The 12,315-nt window shown below is 44.8% G+C and overlaps 1 long non-coding RNA gene across 1 annotated transcript; it reads right to left on the bottom strand.

The window, feature by feature from the left end:
• Positions 1 to 1,204: 1,204 nt before the first annotated feature.
• LOC105241445 lies at positions 1,205 to 9,813 on the bottom strand. Its single transcript, XR_860501.3, has 3 exons — positions 9,658 to 9,813; positions 8,618 to 8,770; positions 1,205 to 1,492 (listed from the first exon to the last, which is right to left on the bottom strand). It is a non-coding gene; the product is annotated as an uncharacterized LOC105241445 (long non-coding RNA).
• Positions 9,814 to 12,315: the final 2,502 nt, after the last annotated feature.

The raw sequence follows: 12,315 nt of genomic DNA, 5'->3' as shown, positions 1-12,315 counted from the left end.
CAGAGAAGCTCTCAGCGGTTTGGACCCATAAGCTCACCTGGACCGGGGCCTCTTGCCAAGAGCCTCTCTCTGCTTGCAGAGGCTCTAAGATTTCTCCACTCCACCTGTGCCCCCTGCCCCCTACACACCTACCTATCAAAGTCCAATGCCTTCGCGGCCAGGTCAGATCCTGAGTTCACCAACAATTATCCTCAAGTCCTCTCAGAATATTTCCCCTGCCCCCCAGAGTTATTTACGTGTCTATCTCCCTTCTGCTCCTCCTGGCTGTGGGTTCCTGCAAGAAGAGATCAGCTCTTCTTTGCTACAGCCCCTAGCATTTGCTTTGTTCAGTCTGTTGGGTTGCTTTGAACAAAATAATTCTAGGTTTTTATTAAATAAATATCACTGGGGATAAGTGTAAAAGAACTGGTTGGGTGATTTCATACACACACAACACATTCTGACGAACTTTTTTTTTTTTTAAACTCCCTTGTTGAGACGTGATTCACATATTCTACAATTCACCCACTTAGCAGTGTACAGCTCAGTGTTTTTAGTATATTCACAGGCTTGTGCAACCATCACCACAGTCTGCTTTTAGAACAGTTCCGCCTCTTTAAAAAGAAACCCTGGCCCCAATACCAGTCACCCCCATCCTCCTCCCCTCAGCCCCTGGCAACTACTAACCTGCTTTCTGTCTCTAGATATTTACCCATTCTGGACATTTTATGTAAATGGAATCATACAATATGTGGTCTTTTCTGATCTAAGCTTTATGCTATTGAAACATTCAGAGAGTTTCCTTTAAAAAAAAAAGATTTTATTTATTTATTTGACAGAGAGAGAGAGAGAGAACAAGCAGGGAGAGCAGGAGGCAGAGAGAGAAGCAGACTCCCCGCTGAGCAAGAAGCCCGATGCGGGGCTCGATCCCAGGACCCCAAGATCGTGACCTGAGCCGAAGACAGACACTTAGTCGACTGAGCCACCCAGGTGCCCCTCAGAGATTTTTCTTTTTAAAAGTTTGGCTCCTTTAGAGGGGCACCTGGCTGGTTCGGTGGGTAGAGCACATGACTCTTGATCTTGGGGTCATGAGTTTGAGCCCCACTTTGGGGTAGAGATTACTTTTTAAAAAATGTTGTAGTTTAAAAAGTTGGCTCCTTTAAATATACCTCCGGCAAAATCCACTCTGGAAGGGAGAAATCATTAATCAGGCAGAGACACTGAATGACCTTTCCAAGGTTATTTGTATTTTAACAGAGAATAACAATGCCATCACACAAATAAATGACTCATTGAAGGGGATGACACTTGGGGGGGAATGTGCAACATGTCGCAGGTGCAGCTGTCCTCTCCCGGGGCTGGCTCTTGCCTCTGGAATCTTCTAATCCTCTGGCATACGGAGGAACTGTCAAGTTCTTGGAAAAGGCCAAAACTTTGCTGTGTATCTTCTAACAAGAGGAGGTACAGTTTTTCGACAATCTTTGAAAAGTTGCCTGAGAATTAAACCCATCCTCTGAAAAAACAAGTATAAACCTTTATTACCAATTCATGGATTCTAAGACACAGATATTTTCTTCCCCACATTTAAATGTTCTTCCATTTGGGATGCATCTTATAGTTGTGGCTGGCCTGGTGGCAGTCACGAAAGAGTTGTCATTTCTGGCACAACCACAAACCTGTCATAGCTGGTCATAGGGCCCTTCAACTGAGATGTGGCATTGTTGTCACCACCTGTGCTGAGTTCCCAGGCCATCTACAATGTCTTCAGAAATTTACACTATGATTTGACATTGACATTCTATATACCGATTGCCCCTGACAGCACAGAGAATGATATTATATGAAGGATCACAGATTTTTTGACTGAGGGTTTTGAAAAAGTGGTTCAGAACACTCAGACTCTGCATGCAAAAAAAGTGTTAGGAAAACCCTAACCTGATAGTTTCCTTTTTATGTATGTATGTATTTATGTGAGAGTGATGTGTGACTTTAGAAAATCGGTCTAAGTAAGTCCGGAGGAGTATTTTCAAACCTTTTTTTAAAAAGCTTGTGTTAGAGTTGAATTAGCAGGTATTTCTTTCTTAATGATACATTTTACAATCTTAAATTCTGCTTCTTAAACTTGGTGTATCCCTGGTGTGTTATCTCATTCCACGCTCCTCGTGAATTAGAGGAGGGGCTGACAAATGGAGCTGAATTCTCAGAGAGATTCAAGCCAGCAGGGCTAGAAAACGGAGTCTTATGTAAGTAACTTTTGAGGTTACTTCTCATGCCCCAGTGCTTGTACAGAGAACAACGACAACAGCAGAAATCATGATGGAGACAAGTAATACACAATACACAAGGTTCAAGTGGAATTCAGTGTTCAGAGTGCTGGCCAGCAGCCTGGAGACGCTCCATAAGCTCCTGGAATCCTCCGGAGGATTGCAGAACTCCATAAACTATATGCTGACATCATCCCTGTCTGGGCAAAGACAGGACCAGCAGCCACCCAAGAATGGCCTTTCCGAATCCCTAAGGAATTAATCAGCACCAACCGGAGCGGGAGAGGGACAATGTGTTCCTGCGTCAGTCTGCCTCTGCCCCGGGGTCCCACCTCCCATTCACCAGTTAACTTTACAGTCGCATCTGCCTTTCCTGCCAAGTTCTCCCATAAAGGGATTTATCACCTTNGGAATTAATCAGCACCAACCGGAGCGGGAGAGGGAGAATGTGTTCCTGCCGTCAGTCTGCCTCTGCCCCGGGGTCCCACCTCCCATTCACCAGTTAACTTTACAGTCGCATCTGCCTTTCCTGCCAAGCTCTCCCATAAAGGGATTTATCACCTTCTGTTCTGCTTTTCTTCCCAAATGTGAATCAGAAACCAATGGTACCGTTTAAAAAGGCACTTTCAGCAAGTCCAATTACGCTCCCAAGCACCTTTTTGTGGAATGAGGGAGCTCTTCTGCATTGCCTTTTGTGGCTTTATTAACCATGCTGGCCAGAAGCTCGCTGCTAGCTGGGGCCAATAATAATAGGAAACACTTGCTGGGTGCCAGGCGCTGTTCCGAGGGCTTCATATCGATGACCTCATCTAATCCTCGCAAGACTCCTCTGCAGCACGTGCTATTACGCTCATGCTACAGATGAGGCAACTGAGTCAAAGAGAAGGTAGCAAACTTGCCCAGGGTCACACAGCTCTAGACAGGAGAGATGAGGGTTGAACCCGGGCAGGCTGAGTCCAGAATCCGCACTCCAGCCACCATCATGTCTGACCACAAAAAAAAAGATGATCGGTCTCTTCACTTTGCCTTTTCGTAAGTAAAGAACATGAAGGGTAGCTCGTCTTGTGGTTTTTACATCTTTAAAATCAATCTTCCTTAGAACTTGATTTATACAAAGTTTCCAAGTTTGAAACGGGGGCAAGGGCCCATAGGTATTGACCCTGTTTGGCTTTCCTCCAGACCCGTGAGGTGGTCCTGGGCATTTCCCGGGACCCCAGGAGCTTCTGGAAAACCTCTGCCTAAATGCCCCTTCTTCTTGACAAGTTACCAGAGAGCTCAGAGAAGCAGTCAGCTCCCCCAGGCTGCAGGCAGAGAGAGCCCAGCTCTCCTGCCCAGCTCCCGGCTCCCTGGCACTGCCCCAGCACGTTGCCTCTGCATGTCGGTTAGCGCCTGCTATGCGGCACTTAATGAGGACAAACAAATGTGCTCATCGCATTGAGTTCAAGTGTGAATGATGTGATCATTCTGCTCCTGCTTAGCGATCCTTTTTCTGGAAAGATCTAGGACAGATGCTGCAAAGCTTTGAACATAAACTCCCAGATAACAGTGGCATGCTCAGAGGGAAGTCCTGAGAATCAGAGCCTCAGGGTAGCTCCATTTGTGAATCCGTCTCCATTAGTCTTATCTTCAAGGGAGTTTCTTGTCCAGCTATTACTATTATCTCACCCCAGATATTGTTTGGAAGTCTGTCCTTCTAACCTATCCCTAATAAGATAGGGGACAGAAATCCTAAACCACCTGAGCAATTTCAAAGCATTCAATGAATTTGGTAATATATCATTCTGGGGGTATACGTCACCAACGTCGTCTGTATGGATCACTTTGTATCTGCAGAGAAACCACAAAGCGTCATCATTTTGAAAGCATTGTCACTTAAAAATGAATCCGTGTCCTTTCCTTTCCAGCAGGTGCTATCAAGACCTTCTCTGAGTGCTCAACCCAGATAGATGGAATAATTGGCCATGAAGTAATAGTAAAATACAATTACCACTCTGTGTGTCTAAGCTAATAAAGACACGATCTCTTGATTGCAACACTTTCCTTTGTGTTAACTGGACGTTTACTACCTGACACGGTAGTTTGACAACTTTTTCAGAACTCTGGTCAGATGTATGAAAAACTGAGGCAGTCTTGCCTCCCTTTCTGGCCTTGTCTGAGGCTGTTTTGATAACTTCAATACTGTGTTACATTTATGTAGGATAGCAGGGGGGAAAAGAAAGAATTGTGTTCTCATCTAATACTGATTAAAAAAACAAACAAACAAACCATTCCGTCTTCCTCTCTGTGAACAGATGCAGACTTAGAGCCAAATGCATCCACGTTATTATGTTCTGCAGCTCTGGGCGTCTTCAGATTTGTCTGCCTTCCTCTGTTGTACCCTTGGCCAAGTCACACTTAATTTCTCTCTAGAAATAATGCCACGAGAGTCACTAACAAATATGAATTCCCTCTTGCTCTGGCTTCAGATCCGAACTCTTAGCCATACTTGGAAAATTGTGTAGAAGATGAGCTGCCCAGTTAGGAAAGACGTTATTTACAGAGGAGGAGAATATTTCTGCTTTCGGTTAGGATGGCTATGTCCTCGGGTCTCACGCCCATCTGAAGTCAGTAGTCTGGGGCAAGAATAAGCAGTGGGTAAGCATCTTCTTGTCTTGATGCAAACAGGTATAAAGGAAAATCACATAATGTCCTTCAGAAAATAGTCTACTAACAATAAATGCTACTAGAATTGCCTCATGTCTTCCAGTAATTCTTCAAATGCAATCTCTCTTAAGTGAAGCATTTTCAAGGTTAAAGTCCCTGGGGATGTGACCCAAACAGCATGCTAAAAAGGCTTTCCAAGTTTTTTGTTGTGTCTACCCTAATTAACTAAGAATGATTTCTCTCAATGGTTTGTGTTTGTATTCTAATTTTAAAAATTGGAACCACTCTTGTAACTTTTTGTAATGTTTTATTATTGGCTTTACTGATGGCACAATTAATTTCCCTGGTTAAAACACTGCAGTGCCAGAAGGATGATTTGAAAGGTAAGGTTCACAGCAAATGATCCCTGGGCGAAGGCAGACAGGATAAAAAGTTTGGGGACTTCACCAAGTTGCGGTCTGAAGGAAGCACGGTTTGTGTGGGTTAAAAGCTCTCACCATCTGCTGACTGGATGCTGTGACTTTGCTGTTAAGCCAGCAGAAGACAAGTGCCCCGGTGCCACCAAACCCTGGCCTGGCCGTTATCGGCAATAGGTAGTCTGAAGCATAGAAACCCAGCACTGAGCAGACCCAGCAGGGTCTCTGGCCTATGTCCGCGTCCCCTTTCCTGGGGAGGACCCCTGAAGTCTTAAGGAGAACTGTGCTGAACACCCACGGAGCAGGCCTCCCAAGGTTGTTATTCCTAAGCAGCACTCAGTTCCTTCTGGAAGCACACATGCTTGCACACAGCTGGCATTGCTGACGAGCGGGTCATGGCCCCTGCGTGTGAGCGGGCAAGGCCGAGAATTGGTTAAACCACGCATCAAAGGTCAGATTGTACCAAGTTTAGGTTAATATATTGTAGTTTCATATGTCTCTGTTGTCATTTTACCAAAGAGCATTTTCTCTTGGGCAAAGCGACACCCTTTCAAAACGGCAAAGCGTGAAATAAGAAGGAATCACAATAGGTTAAATCTTCTCTGAGCTCTGGTTTTCTATGTGCAGATGCTCGTCGTGAGTAGCTTGTAAAATCAACCACTGTGACCGTTCGTGCATAGGCTCTGCTGATTTTACAAATACATAGTAATGCAACCACCTCTCCGAGGGCACGCTCCAGCCTGACGTTTGCACAGCCAGCAGAAATCATTTCTTGCAGGAGATAGAATTTCATCGTTTAGCAATATTGCATCAAAGCAAGCTGCACCCTCAGCCACACACGCTATTTTGGAGGAGGTGGCTGCCCTCCCCTGGCTGCTTCCCTTCAAATTAATAGGCAGCCAGCAGGTAATCAATGCCTTTTACAGAAGACGGCAGAGAAGACCCCATAGGTCACCGCTTTGGGAATATTTCTCTGCGAGGCAGACACGAGGCTTTGAAAAATAACATGTGTTGTTTTCTCTTGGTTATCAAAGTAAATCATGTTCAACACAGAAATGTTGAAAAATAAGAAAGCTTGAAAGAAAAAAGATCATTCTTAATCCAATCATTCAAAGATAAGCTCTCTAACGTGTTAACATAGTTTGCAGCCTCGTATGCGATTGGCGTTACCCATACATTCTCTCTGCCCCTGCTTTCCCACTTAATATATTGTGCACGCCAGACATTTCGTTGCTTCTTTTTTGTGATTATAAATACTGTTTCCGTGATTCTCCATCTGTCGTTTTCTCGTCTACCTGCCTGATTGTTTCCTTAGGGCAGTTTCCTGGAAGTGGGACTTCTAGATCAAAAGATATGAATGAATGGCACAGCATTTAAATAAAGATTTTCTGGGTTAATTTGAAAACCTATCGCTGTGTTTACTGGTTGTGTATGGCTGTTTCTGGGGAAGGGGAAAACACCTGCCACAAGCTTTTCTCATTCCAACACTTTTTTGATGTTCTGGTGGTAGGTTTGATGCTTCCTCTAGAGAGCAGATGATTGAGTGACGAGACCCACGCTATCCAGCTGCCTTTTTTCTCTTCAGATCTCCTCTTCTCCACCCTGTTTTGTGCCTTGCATGCCTGACCTTCATGAACTACATCAATGGGTTCCCCTGCTCTGTGCATTCCAGTTGGGTCCGACCAGTAAGGCCTGGGGGGGGCGGGGTGTGGAAGAATAAAGGAACTGGACCTGCTCCCTAAGGAATTAGGGTGGGTTGGATGCATCCTGGTTGTTTTTTTTTTCTTTTTTCGTATCTACACTTAAAAAAAATTGTGATAAAATATACATAATATAACATTTACCATTTTAACCATTTTAAGTGTACAATTTAGTGTTGTTAAGCACACTTACTATGTTATACAACCATCACTACTAATCCATTTCAAGAACCATTTCATCATCCCAAACAGAAATTCCATACCCATTAAACAATAACTATTACTCCTTCCCCTTAGCCCTTAGAAACCTCTATTCTACTTTCTGTGTCTATAAATTTGCCTATTCCAGGTACCTCTTAGAGGGGGAATCATGCAGTATTTTGTGCCTGGCTTGTGTCACTTAGCAAAATGTGTTCAAGGTTCCCCCACGGGGCAGCACGTGTCAGAGTTTTCTTTTTTTAAGGCTGAATAATATTTCACTGCATATACCAATTTTGTTTATCCATTCATGTGTTGATGGACATTTGGATTATTTCCACTTTTTGGCTGTTGTAAATAATGCTGCTATGAACATTGATGTACAATGGCTGCATCCTTTTACAAGACCACAAATTCTGTCAGGTGGTCCTCTCCATATGGTGAGCGTCTGTTTGTCCCAAACACCACTCCCTTTCCTTGGCTCTTTAGGCTTCGGGTGGTAGTGACTCCCTACGTTGCTAGTCTTGGGGTGCTATACCATGCCTTGTAGATTTCCCTACACCTTATCTATGCCTTTCTAATTCTCCTCTTTATTAATCTTTCTTCAAATTACCTGATTTGAGTGCGTCATCTATTCCCTGCCAGGATTCTGACTCACGCTGCACTTTTGCTGTAAACCGTCTCCTCTATAGGCCTGAGACAACAGAGTACCTCTCAAAGAGGACCTGGCGTATGGCCAAGGCATCCCAAAACAAAATAATACACACGCCCAGGCCCCATTCCACTTCATTGATTCAAGGTATCTAGTGCTGGGACCTAGAAAATCGTCACCTGAAAAAAATGTCCCCATGACTCTAATGCTGTTGGTCCAACTCTCGCATGAACCCTGTAGCACTGAACCAAGATATAGTTCTAGATCTGCTTTAAGAATTTAGGTCAACTTTTTGGGGGCGCCCGGCTGGCTCAGTCATTAGAGCACACGATGCTTGATCTTTAGGTCGTGATTTTGAGCCCCACATTGGACACAGAGCTTACTTAAAACAAATAAATAAGTGAAGATATTACCTATTAGAAGAAAAATTTTTAAAAAAGAATTTAGGTCAACATTTTTTAACTAAACCAAAATATATTGAAATGAATATATCTGAAAAGTAATCACGTTTTATTCACTTTCTAAGCTCACTTTGTTTCCTATCGGGTTGCCTTCCACATAATCAAGTTTTTAGGAAGGAAGAACAGAGAATGATGCTCAACCCAGGGATTGTAGTCATCTTCTAAGCTGCCAACATGTTGCCCATTTTCCTCCAGGCGCTGTCTCATTGTGCCCTAATCTTCTCATGTTCGAGGTCGGTAGTAGTAGCGAACGGCTAACACCGAGAAGCACGGCGCTTCACGTGTCTACGCCTTACTTACTTACCAATGCTTTTTGTAGTCTATTTTCTGAGGTACACAAACTCAGCTGTCTTTAAGCGTAACATCAAAAGCTGCATTAGACAGGCTATGATTGCATTTCCAGTCCCTCTTGGCGAACAATGACTCCAAATGTTGGGACTCCGAGAGCAGTAGGGAGCTGAAAGGCAAGAAAACAGGCTTTATCCACCTCAACATTTTGCCAAAGACAAATATGAATTGGGAGTATTAAATAAGTTATTAAAATATCTTTTGCTTATGACCCCAGATTTATTCTCAATCCTGTGAGGTGGTAGTTTTAGGCAATTCATTTAGCTTCCCTAATCTTCAATTTCTTTTTTTTTTTTTTTAGATTTTATTTATTTATTTGACAGAGAGAGAGACAGCCAGCAAGAGAAGGAACACAAGCAGGGGGAGTGGGAGAGGACGAAGCAGGCTTCCAGCAGAGCAGGGAGACCAATGCAGGGCTCGATCCCAGGACCCTGGGACGCTTAACGACTGAGCCACCCAGGCACCCCTAATCTTCAATTTCTTCATCTGAAAAGAAGGGAGAGAAAACAGTTTTGCTCTACTAAAAAACATCTAAGTTCTCATCAGATTAAAGATTCTTTGGTTCATCAATTCCACATTACAAATGAGGATGTGAGGTACAGAGGACATTAAAGGACATGTCTAAGTCCAGCACACTATGTAATAGCGGGATTAAGCTTCCCATCCAGGCCTCCTGGGTCTTAGTTTCATGGAGAGGCCAAGACACAGCCAGTCAGAAGGTTAGGAAGAATGTAATTAGCAATAAAATAAACAAAAACAAAAAAGAGAGAGAAAGCACACAGACAAGAGCTGCTGCTATGAACACCAGACTTTCCCCACCCCTGGTCAGACTGAGCTGGAGTGTGGTCACCATGCTTAATGCCACCAGCCAGCCCTGATATTAAAACAACAACAACAACAACAACAACAACAACAACAACAACAACTTGCAAAAGATGTGAAATATCCCCAACCGTAAGTGAGCCAGACAGGAGTTAAGCACAGGGGAGGTGTTACCAATGACGAAGAGGCCCTTGTCTGGTTCATTGCGGCGTCCAGTTCAGGTCAGCCACAAGAAATAACCCGCGGCTCTGCTTACAGCCCTGGCCACTCGGAGGCCGGATGTGAACACTTCACAGGGCTAAAAAGCCTCCCTTCTGGGCCTGATAAATTTCTTCGAACTTATCTACAAACGTCCTTTGCCCTCTCATCTTTAAGATGCTGAATCACTAAGTTTTCTTCCTGCTCCTTAACTAAAAAAAAATCAATAATCTTTATTTTCTAAGCATCTTTCTAGATCCTGCTGGAAACTGCTCTCTAGTTGACTCAATTGCTTTCATAATCACCCAGACTATGAACTGTTGGTAAATGGAGCTTTTAATGTTTAATATTTCAACATAATTACATTTGGGATGATCTTATTTATCTTTTGGAGAACTTGACCCTAAACCACTATCATAATCACTACAGCAAGTTGCTGTTTTGAATCAGAAATGGTTTTCAAAAAATAGGTAACTTCATTTTCAGCACATAACGTACCACTTATGTTTACTTTAAGATCAGAAATAGGGTTCTACTGGGGGCAGAGCAGGGACCCTCTCTTTCTCCTCAGGCGGTGGTGTAAGAAAGCATGCTGCAGATCGTCCAAAAGCAAACACCTTCCTTCCGTTTCTGGAGTGTATGCAGCCTTTGCCCAGCCCTGAAATGTCACTAAATTTGAAATCGTTTTCTAATACACCATGCCCTAGCTTTGAGCTAACTGTTGGAGCCATCAGCACAGGCAGAGTCAGAAGCCAGAGCCTGCAAAGCCGTAACGTTGGGGGCGGACCAGATAAAACAAAGCACGTAGGCTCGGGACAGCTTCCTGGAAACCAGGTGTTAAATTCTACTGTTGTGTCATTGTCACATTCGTTTTCTACGTGTTGCGGGCTAATTGATTAACACCGTGAGTCAGCTGTGGTCACATCACCTTCATATTGCAATGAACGTGTGAAATAAAAAAACTAAATGTTTCTTATACTCAGTAAATTCAGTTCCTTTTTTCTTATTCACTTCTTTAATGGAATGTCTTTTTTATTAGAGCAGCGAAGAAATGGCTACTAGAACTAAGAATGAGACTATGTCGTCAAGTTACAGGGGGATGTGATGACTGTTCTTGTGACCGGAAACTGCCCCCTCCCTCGCAGAAAGGATATAATGGATGTTCCCTCCTTTTGCTTCCGGACCTACAGGCCTCAGGGTGTGATACCAGGTTTATGGTGTTGTGTTAGAATGCCGAGGTCCTGTAGAGAGGACGGGAGAGGACCACCTCCACCTGGGGAAAGGGAGGGATTTTTCCTGGTGGGAAATGCGTGTGATCATTCCCAGGGAAGGATCATTCCCAGGAAAGGACCTCAGTAGGGAAGCAGAGGTGGGAGGGCAAGGCAGGCAGGCAGAAAGAGCAGTCCTTTGTCCTGATAGCCTCCTGCTGCCCTTGGGCTGGGATTTAGACCTCATTTCCCAACCCCACCTCTGGGGAAGGGAGCAAGATGGCCTCCATGGTAGGGAAAGCCTGGGAGCACGGTGGCAAGGCACGTCCTGAGCGCCAGGGGACGTGGCACGTTGCTCTCCGTGTGATTGTGGAGGCTTGCTTTGAGGATTTCAGCTCAGTTGTGGCGGTGCTGGGAGAAACTACAGGTGGAGCTGGGAGTTTTTGCCCGGGTCAGTGTCCTACATGGGGGAGCTGCAGTCTCAAGTGGGATAGTCCCAAACAGAAGGGGAACATGGGGAAGCAGAAGACGGTGTGCGGCTGCCAGCCCCGGCAGGGCCTTTTCCTCTCTGGCTAACATTGGAGGCAGTTTGCACAGCAGTTACACATAGGACTCTTGAGCCAGAGATCGTGGCTTACTGTCTCAGTCCTGTCGCTTACTGGTTGTTGACTTTGGGCAAGTTAGCCTCTCTAAGTGAGTGCCCAAGAAGGTTGGAAGTTAAGGATGCTGTTGGATTTCCTTCCATCAGGATTCTTAGGATCACTGCTTAAATGGGTGTGTGGCTGCACAAGGCAAGGCCAAGGTAAAAGGAAGGATGGGAAGATCAGAGAAAAGGATGACATGGCCACCCCCTGGCAATGAACGTGAAATAGTTACAAAGGACACCCTGAACTGTCACCTCCAGGGGAAACTGTCGTGACCTCCTTGTTTCTGCCTCATGGGGAAAGGGCAGGGGTGAGCTTTCGGCTTGGACTCAGGACTCTTTTGATGGTAACAAAAGGAGTGGATTCAGATAAATCGACCCCCCCCCCATGAAATAAAAACTTTCTGTATTTTACAGCGACCTCGAGCACAAACTCTAGGGGTATTTGGTGCAGCACCTTCACAAAGGAGCCGATGACAACTCTTCGTCCTAAGGGGAGACTGCTTGGCTCTCATCTGCTGTCTTCCTCTGACACACAAGGTCACTGGTACCCTCACTGAATTAGTTTCCCAGGGCTGCGGTAACAAATTACCACGCACTGAGTGGCGTAAAACAAAAGGAATGTATTCTCTCACAGGTCTGGAGGCGGGAAGTCCAAAATCAAGGGGTGGTCAGGGCTGATTCCTTCTGAAGGCAACAGTTAGGGTTCAGGATGAGCTGGATGACCCCCTCAGAGTCTCCAGCTGCCGATGGGAGTTTCCAAAGCCTCTCCCCACCCCCAGC

The sequence above is a fragment of the Ailuropoda melanoleuca genome, chromosome 5 (assembly GCF_002007445.2).
Source record: "Ailuropoda melanoleuca isolate Jingjing chromosome 5, ASM200744v2, whole genome shotgun sequence".
Taxonomy (NCBI): domain Eukaryota; kingdom Metazoa; phylum Chordata; class Mammalia; order Carnivora; family Ursidae; genus Ailuropoda; species Ailuropoda melanoleuca.
Note: the sequence above shows the minus strand (reverse complement) of the source record. Positions and strands in the feature narration are given on the sequence as shown.